The sequence below is a fragment of the Mytilus edulis genome, chromosome 7 (assembly GCF_963676685.1).
Source record: "Mytilus edulis chromosome 7, xbMytEdul2.2, whole genome shotgun sequence".
In the NCBI taxonomy this organism is placed as follows: Eukaryota; Metazoa; Mollusca; class Bivalvia; order Mytilida; family Mytilidae; genus Mytilus; species Mytilus edulis.
The window spans coordinates 2821424-2831448 of record NC_092350.1 but is presented as its reverse complement, the minus strand read 5'-3'; the positions used below and the strand labels follow the sequence as shown (position 1 = coordinate 2831448).

Genomic DNA, 10025 nt, shown 5'->3' with positions numbered 1-10025 from the left:
TTTTCATTCACCAAATTGTGTTCATGCACTGTATTTTTATCTCAAAAGAGAGTTTTTGTATACTATATCGAATAGTTTATACGCTTTTGCAACTGACTACCCGAACACTTTCTCTTGTAAGAGCTATATCCCAAAACACTGTTTTCCTTGTTTGAACTACTCCTTGGCAACACCAAAAGATTAAGACAAATTTATTTTAAAAAAGTACCCGTTACATCCTCAGATTGTCAAGAAGTGATTTGAACATTCTATAAGACAGTTATTTCCCCTTATAAATTTGACATCAGAGAAATGTATTGAAACTCATCAGTCTTAAGTAATTATAGACATAGAATCATCTTATTTGAGGTCCTTGGTCCTTCAAAAAGAAATAAAGGCAAACGTCACAGGTTAAAGTAATATTCATATTTTTCTAGCTTGTGCATGCTACTCCGATGAAACTGTAAGGCCACACCAATTTAATTTCTTGTTCTACAGATTTTTGGACTCCAAAATTTGGGGCGAGCGAGCGATTTGAAAATTTTAATAAAAAAATATTTAATTTGCAAATTTTTGAGGCGAAGCTTGAAAAGTAAAGGAGAGCGATTATAATTTTTTTTTGTAAACATAAAATAGTAGGTTTTGACAATATTAAAACTTGATTTATCAATGTTTATCACTTGTACTTTGACATTTCTTTAATTTCTGAAGTATTTTTTCCCTGTTCACCAAGAAATAATTAAATCTGGTCTATGTACAAATGATGTATGTGTGACTGACAATGAGACAATTCTCCATCCAAGTCATAATCAGTTTGGGGACAACCCCTTTATGTTATAAATATCCCTTTTACATGTTTTATGAGGGATCAATATAAGTTTTAATATATTTGTTTGTACAAAAGGGCTCATATTTTCTCAAAGAACTATATATCTATCTAGTATTAAATGGTCAAAACATGTCCAAGAATTTTGTAATATTTCTGGACTTTAACCATGTTAAATTAACACATTTACTTTAACAGTTTAATATTATTCAAAATAAGTGGACTCCTCTTTTAGAAAAAAGTTGTTTAAAATATGATGTAACTCTCCTCTTTTGAGTACAAAATTCTAAGTTTTCAAAGGTTTTGTATAGAAGAACTATAGTACAAACTGACAAATCCTTGGTATTTCTACTTTCTTTTCTACATCAGTAAAATGACCCCTTGTCTGAGGGAGGGTTGTTCTCAACCTGATGATAACAAACACAGGTCGAAGTACGGCCTTTTACACAGGGCTTTGATACAGACCAAACAGCAAGCTATAAAGGACCCCAAAATTATGAGCGTACACAATCCGAACAGGAAAACAAACGATCTAATTTATATATCCAAACGGGAAAATACCAATGAACAACATCAACAAACGATAACTGCCGAACGACAGGCCCCTGAATCAATCAGGACAGGTGCATAAACATGCAGCGGCTATGAATAGTTTTGTTTCGCCAGCATACAATATAATTGCAGTTGAAGGCAAATCCTTCAGAAGTTCTCTGTACTTTATTCTTACAACGAACATTTTTTGATAGGGAATATAAGGGGGAAAGAAACCAATTTTTTGTTCTTTACAGGTATCCGCTGTTATAAATTTATTTCGGAGCACTCCCTCTTTGGATAAATAGGTTTCATGCTGAAAAAAATATTCTCACAGATATTTACACAGTGTGGTGGGGTGCTTTTATGTTTAAAATCGTTATATACAGGTTAGATTGTGATTTTAAAAACAAATGTTGATATCTTTTTATAATATTTACAAAACAAAACGGTGCGGGAAATGGACATGATTACATTTCCGGATGCGGGAATATAAAAAAAATAAAAAAAATCTGTTTTGAAAAAAATAGGTGCGGGCGGGTCCGTCGAACAAGGAATCAAATTGGTGTGGCCTAATATATATTGACAAAAGATATTAACTAAATTGTTATTTTGAATCTGCCGCAATGACAAATGCTATTCAAAACGAATTGGTAACAGACCCTAGGAGTTTCCCCTTGATTTAAAAAAAAATTATTTTGATTGATATGTAGCTTATCAACAATTATACATCAGGAGACTGTAATTCACTGATTGTCGTTTGTTTATATGTTACATATTTGTTTTCCGTTGATTTTCTTTATGAATAAGGCCATTAGTTTTCTCCTTTGAATTGTTTTACATTGTCATTTTGAGGTCTTTTATAGCTGACTATCCGGTATGAGCTTTGTTCCTTGTCGAAAGTCGTACGGTGACATTTAGTTGTTTATTTCTGTGTCATTTTGGTCTCTTGTGGAGAGTTGTCTCAAAGGAAATCATATATACCACATCTTATTTATTAGTAGATTCTTAGGTCTTTTGAAATGTATAGAAACCTAACATTTGTGGAATAAGCATACATCAAATTTCAGTTGACGGTAGAAACTACTAATCGAATTCTAACATTTACGTATACATAGATATAGGAAGATGTGGTGTGAGTGCCAATGAGACAACGCTCCATCCAAGTAACAATTTAAAAAAAAGTAAACCATTATAGGTCATTGTACGGCCTTCAACACGGAGCCTCGGCTCACACCGAACAACAAGCTTTTAAGGGCCCCAAAATTACTAGTGTAAAACCATTCAAACGGGAAAACCAACGGTCTAATCTATATAAAACAAGAGGCTTTCACAACGACAGCAAACCGGATTTATTAACATTTATTTGTGTCCTGGCAATATCACAAGAACCATTACTGATGAATGGTGAAAGTGAAAATCGTCAATATCAAATTTGACCTCCATTTTGTCATCAGTATCAACATATTAAAATTTGAAAAGCTTAGATTGAATGGTTCATGAGTAAATGCAATAAAGTGAATGGAAACGCCATTTTACGATCTTTCAAGAACCATAACTCCTGAACGGTAAAAGTCAAAATCGTCATTATTGAACTTGACCTCTATTTTGTCATCAGTAACAACATATACAAATTTCAAAAGCTTTGGTTGAATGGTTCATGAGAAAATACACGGACACGACTGGAAACACCATTGTTCAATCTTTCAAGAACCATAACTCCTGAACAGTAAAAGTCAAAATCGTCAATATTGAACTTGACCTTCATTTTATCATCAGTAACAACATATTAAAATTTGGGAAGCTTTGGTAAAACAGTTCATGTGTAAATACACGGACACGACTGGAAACTCCATTTTTCAATCTTTCAAGAACCATAACTCCTGAACGGTAAAAGTCAAAATCGTCATTATTGAACTTGAACTCCATTTTGTCATCAGTAACAACATATTAAAATTTGGGAAGCTTTGGTAGAACAGTTCATGCGTAAATGCACGGACACGACTGGAAAAACCATTTTTCAATCTTTCAAGAACCATAACTCCTGAACAGTAAAAGTCAAAATCGCCATTATTGAACTTGACCTTCATTTAGTTGTCAGTATAACAACATATTAAAATTTTAAAAGCTTTGGTTGAACGGTTCATGAGTTAATGCACGGACAACATTTGATTGACGCCCGCCCGCCCGCCGTACATCCCCAAATCAATAACCGACATTTTTGTCACAAAAATCCGGTTAAAAAAGAGAAACGAGAAACACGTATATTTTACATAAACAAACGACAACTACTGTACATCAGATTCCTGACTTAGGACAGGTGCAAACATTAAAACATTAAAACGTTCTAATGGATCCAAACCTCCTCCCTTTTTCTGAAACAATAGCATATTAACATCACAACATAGAAAAACGCACGATAAAATATCAATTGGCAGACTTTTAATAACTCAATCAAAAAACGTAAATTAATACACAATGAACTAATAAATTTGATCTGCGATATTTGAATGCAAATGCACAGGTAATAAAATATTAGAGACAAACATTCAAGGCCAAAAAGCAAACAAACAAGTCCAAACAAAGCCATTGCAAGACACCACTGAGAAATATTTAACCCTTCGAAAATATTGATTAATATAACTTTAGAAAAAAACCGGTTTTAAAAAAAATACATCTAAATCTTGAAGTTTATACAAATGTAGTAAGAATAAGTGAAAAATTGAAGATATTCCAAATAAGCAAAGCTGGTATATAGACAAGATCCATATAAATATAAAATAACAAAAGAGAATTATAAACAGTATCAGCAGGTCGAATTAACAAGAAAATACGATTTGAGAGTACTCGCAGTTACTGACAGCTAGTTAAAAGCCAAAACCAATTAATAATAAAAAATCAGAGACTAAAATCAACTAAAACATATCCCAGGGATTTAGTATTTTAACGTCATTAACAGTCAGAGAAGACATGACTTGTGCAATGCCAAAAATAAATGTATCGACAGGTAGTACATGTAGGATAGTGAGGAGCGACTTCTATAGAGATAAAAAATTAACGTGTCTGTGTCTCTATACATCTCGCTTCAAAAGATAATACAATTTAGTTATGTTTTAATTTGCTAATGACAAAATCGATATTAGTGCCAATGTAAACTATATTCAGAGATCTAATTACAATATTGGTACGATAACCCTTACTTATAAGTTTGTTTAAAGGTTCGATGAGTTTTCAAGGATCACATAGTGATTTCCTCGCTTTAAGTACAATATTACCATAAAATTTAGGATATGAAATACCATTTGTAATAAGTTTTCTACAGGTATAGCCAAATTTACCAATCAAATCTTTGTTATCTATGAAAGAATTTAGTAAAAGTTTTAAGTAATTTATGATATCGAAATCCTTGACACAACAATTTCTCAGTGATGCATTGATTACGTTCGTTAAAATCTATGACATCAGAACACACACGGGCAAACCGAACGAGTTGGGATATATAAACACCGTATGATGGAGCCAAAGGCACATCGCCGTCTAAAAAGGAAAATTAACAATAGGAAATGAAAAATCGTCTCTTTTGTCGTAAATTTTAGTATAAAGTTTCCCGTTTGAAATTGAAATGTCTAAATCTAGAAAAGGACAACTGCTGCTGTTTATGTAAGATTTAGTTAAAGTAAGTTCTTTTGGGTAAATTTCTGAGGTATATTTAGAGAACTCTGGATTATTCAACGAAAAAATATCATCCAGATAATGGTAGGTATTTTTGAATGTACCAACCAAATATAACAATGATGGATCTTTACTGAGTTTATTTATAAACTGAGATTCATAGCAATATAGAAATAAATCTGCTATTAAAGGGGCACAATTGGTGCCCATAGGAATACCTACTACCTGATGATACACTTTATCGCCGAAACGTACATAAATGTTATCTAGCAGAAAATTTAAAGCTTCAATCATATCCTCACATTTCCAGTAAGTGTATCCAGCATACTTTTCTTTTTCGTTACAGAAAAAGGCATTTTCTCGCTACATTGAAGACCTGTTGATGACCTTCTGTTGGGTTTGTTTTCTATGGTCGGGTTGTTGTCTCTTTGACACATTCCCCATTTCCATTCTCAATTTTATTTAAACGAGTTACAGCAAATAAAATTACAATGAGATTTTTCGAAAGACCATTTTATCAAATACAAAAACTTTTTCTTTATAAGATTGTGTGGAAGTGTAGTGTACAGAGTAGAAAAATCATAGCTGTCAACAGAATTGTAAGGACCATTGAAAGCATGTATTTTATCTAAAACCTCTAAAGAATTTTTAACACTCCAAAAATATTTAATACCATTATTTTCATAAGCTTTATTACAAAAGTTAATAACCAGTTCTTTGATAGTAGTAAGGGAGGTAGTTTGAAGCACTGATAGATTAGTAGTAGAACACTTACTCGAAGCGGAGATGAAACGGAATTTAAATGTTTTTTGTGTAATTTCGGTAGCCAGTACATGGTAGGGACTTTCAATATATATCTTTAGAGGTGGAAAGCCATGGTTTTTAATAATTTTTGCTTTTCTTGCTGTACCAATCAGTGTAAAGCATGTGCATAGGTGTCTTATAAGCATTCATACTACATCTTTAATGTATGTCTATATTAAAATGAATAAAAAGAAACTACGCTTTGCGGTACTCATGTTACTGTGATATAGACAATACGACAAGATAAAACAAAAACAATTTAAATAAAACTCACATGTCTAAACAATAGGTCAGACTGTGATCTGTTGAGTGTCTATACATGTTGTGAATAAGTTAACTAGACAAAGTGTAGATTTCTAAAATGGAAATGAAGCGGCAGCAATCATCTCGGACCTAATTGAGATTCCCGTATCTTCTAAGTATCTTCAGTTTTATCATGTTTATGTCTATTGACATAGTTAAGCTTAAACGTTATATAGGAAGCTTACAAGAATAAAGGTATTCTCCAACAATACGAAAATTATATTTAGAATTGTAATTTCAAAAAGAGAAAAATCATTAACTAAATAAATGTTCGTTATTTTGGATTCTGTGTAGATTTGTTTTCATTAAAGTGGGACGAGTTGGCAGACATGAAAATTATATATTAATCTAGATATTATCGTTTTTCAGTAAGTGGGGCGAGTTGGAAGGAGTATTATCTTACCTCCTATACATTTCCAGGAATATGATTGGTTAAAAGCGTCCGCGTGCAAACCGTGTATATTTGATATTAGGTTAGTAGGGAGGCGGGGTTTATCTCATACACGGTTAGTAGTGGAGTTACGTCCCTTTATATTCCTTATTAGGTAAGAAGGGGGCGGGGCTTATTTAATACACGGTTAGTAATGGTGTTATGTCCCTTTGTAAAAAACAAAACGGTACTGAGAAAAAATCTTAAAAGTTCCAACAGACGAAGAAATTGATGATTCAGATTGAAACAAATTCATAAAACACATTTAAACCTTACAAGTCGTTATTGTTGGCATCTGTTTTTGTAGGATTAATGGAAGTATTTTCTTAGCGCTAACAGTATTGAAGACTTGCTCGTTTTGAGAATCACTAGTCTTATTTTCACACGTTAAGATAGTCGGTAAGATAAATTCGTTACATAGTGTGCTAGTGACGTAATACGGTATATATGGGGTCAGTAAATTCCATATGGGGATTCGAGCTTCGCTCTCACCCCATATGGAATTTACTGACCCCATATATACCGTATTAGGTCACTAGCACACTATGTAACTAATAATATTAATGGGATTTTACCCATTTCAAATGTGGGGCGATTTTTAAAAAAAGTGGGGCGATTTGGTAAACCAGTTTGGGGCGTTTTTTAAAAGTGGGTCGAGTTGGTGAAAAAATGGGGCGATTTGTACGTTGGACGATTTGTCCTGCTTCCTTTAGGAATGATACAAATATAAGTTATTACAATTTTTGCGGTTCAAATAGCATCTAACAACATTATATTAACTTATGGTGTTGTCTGTTGTTTGATATAGATGTTTTGATATATTTTGCACAACACACACAAAAAACTCCCTGTTTTAAATATCCAATGACGCATTAATAAAACATCATTATCGACGGAGTAACATATACTAGTATATGAGGAAAACATGAGTTTGATCTTTGGTGATTTATTTATATTTATTTCATATCGGTTAAAAATAAGCTTCTCTTATTGGATAAAAAGAGGCCACATGACATTCATTAATCTTCGGTAATTAATTCCAGCGGTCACTAACAGAACAAAAGTTTTAAACGGACCGGAAAACCGGTCATTAACAATAACTTTTACATGATATGGACCGGTGGGGCGTGGTTTGTCTATTTGAGTGACGTAACGTAATAAAACGCAATCGCGATTCAGACTTGTTTACATTTGACAGTTGGGAAGATGGAAGAATCGTCTGCTACTGCAGACAACTATAATGAACGTTTTGCAATACTTTCTGAAGCTGACAGAGATAAACTTCTCAGCAACAAGAATGCCGAGAGCACCAAAGCAGCAACAAAATATGCAGTCAAGACTTTTCACGACTATTGCATGGCAGCGGCGAACTATCAGACGATCGTGGCCATTGACCTGCTTCCCGACAATGCTCTTGATCAACTACTTGAAAAGTTCTATCCATCACTAAGAAACAAGAATGGAGAAAAGTATGCTGTCCAAAGCTTGAGGTCAATACGAGCCGGCATTCAAAGGTAGTTACACTCGAGTTGCATTATGAATGTTTACTGTTTGCCAGTCTGGAACTTTATTTATATTTGTGCTAGTGCATTTTTTTTATAGATAATTATGTTACTTTGTGTGTTGATAATTTTAAATATCAATGCATTCCAAACCCGAATCAATTTGTTAACATGTTCTCCAGGCACGTTCTTTTAATTTTCTGGTTAGATATATAAACAAGAAGATGTAGTATGATTGCCAATGAAACAACTCTCCACAAAATTACACAAAAATTGACAACAATGAGCAAATCCCATACCCCATAGTCAGCTTTAAAGTCCCTGATTCTTGTGGGTGTACACTGCAACTGAATTTGAATAACTAGTTTTAATTCATGTACTTTTTACACATACTATAATCATGATAAATGTCAAAATGTAGTGAATTGTATGTGTATTTATATGTGTCATTTATTTTTCAGGTACTACACTGAACCACCACGAAGACGGGAGATCAATATTATCAGTGGTGAAAATTTTAACCGTAGTAAGGCTATGTTTGAGGCTGTTTGTATAGACTTAAAAAAAAGTGGACTTGGTGATGTAACACACAAACCTGTGATTCATGATGAAGATATGGCAAAGATATCTGCCTATTTCAAAACTTGGAAAACAGATCCAGTAGTCCTTATCAGAAAGGTTTGGTTTGATCTAATGATGTTTTGCTGCCGTAGAGGAAGGGAAGGACTGAGAGAACTTTCCAAAACTTCCTATGTTGTTGATAGTGATGGATTGGGTCAAAAATACATTAAAAAAATGGATCAGAATTGACAAAAAATCATCGCACTGATGTAGAGGATTCGTCGGGTGGCGTAATTTATGAAGAAAAAGATAGCAACTTGTGTCCAGTTGCTTCTTACACTTATTATTTAGGGAAATTGAACCATAAATGTGATGTACTTTTTCAGCGTCCGCGACCAAATTACCATACAGCAGATGAGACATGGTTTGAGAACAAACCACTTGGAAAAAACACTTTAGGTGCATTAATGGCAAAAATCTCAAATTGTGCTGGTTTATCAAAAGTATATACCAATCACTCCATCCGATCAACATCTATAACAACTCTGAGTGAAAGTGGTTTTGAGGACAGAAAAATTAAAACTGTATCTAAGCACAAGTCACTACAAAGTATTGAAAGTTATTCCAGGGACTCTTCACTTCCACAAAAGAAAAAGATGTCAAAAGCTCTTGCGTCATCATTATACAGTACTACAGCAGAGATACATGTACCGTCTACGGAGAATAATGCAATCAGCAGTGTCAATAACATTAATCCTTCGACAGGAAATGCTGTTGCCATTAGAGCATCAACAACTGTTGCAGCAGTACCACACAGTGTTCAAAACACTAATGCATCTAGTACATGTATGCAACTTGATGATATTGATTTTCTCAATGACAGTTTTATCAGTGAGTCTGCAGACTTTGATCAAGTACTAAAAGAAATTAGTTCGTCTCAAAACAATGTGCAAAACAATTACTCAAAAAAAGAGTCCATGAGCAACAGAAATGATCATAGCATTAATATTCAAAATGTGTCTGGAGGAGTCTTTAATTTCTATGTTTCAAAAGACTGAATTTATACATGTACTATGTGGATTTATTCCAGTTGAACATTTTCCTGTTTTCATTTTATATTGCAGTTGTTGTTGAATTGTTAACCATATAATGTTTTTGTTACTTATAAAGTTATAGAAAATTTTATTTTGTATTTCATATACTGAAAATTGCACTCAAATGAATGGCAGTGACTTATAGTCATTTAAAACTATGACCGATCTTCACTCTTTCTTATATAAATACATACACATGAGGTTACTTTGAATTTATGAATTCTTTTAAAAACATGGTTTCTCAATGAAATAAACATAATAGTTCTAGAAAAACTGGTCATTATCGTGATATATGGACAGCCCGTAGGACAGTGGTATTGACT

General features: G+C 33.2%; 1 pseudogene; it reads left to right on the top strand.

The window, feature by feature from the left end:
• The first annotated feature begins 7498 nt into the window (after positions 1–7498).
• Positions 7499–9681, top strand: LOC139482566 (uncharacterized; annotated as a pseudogene).
• The last annotated feature ends 344 nt before the right edge of the window (positions 9682–10025 follow it).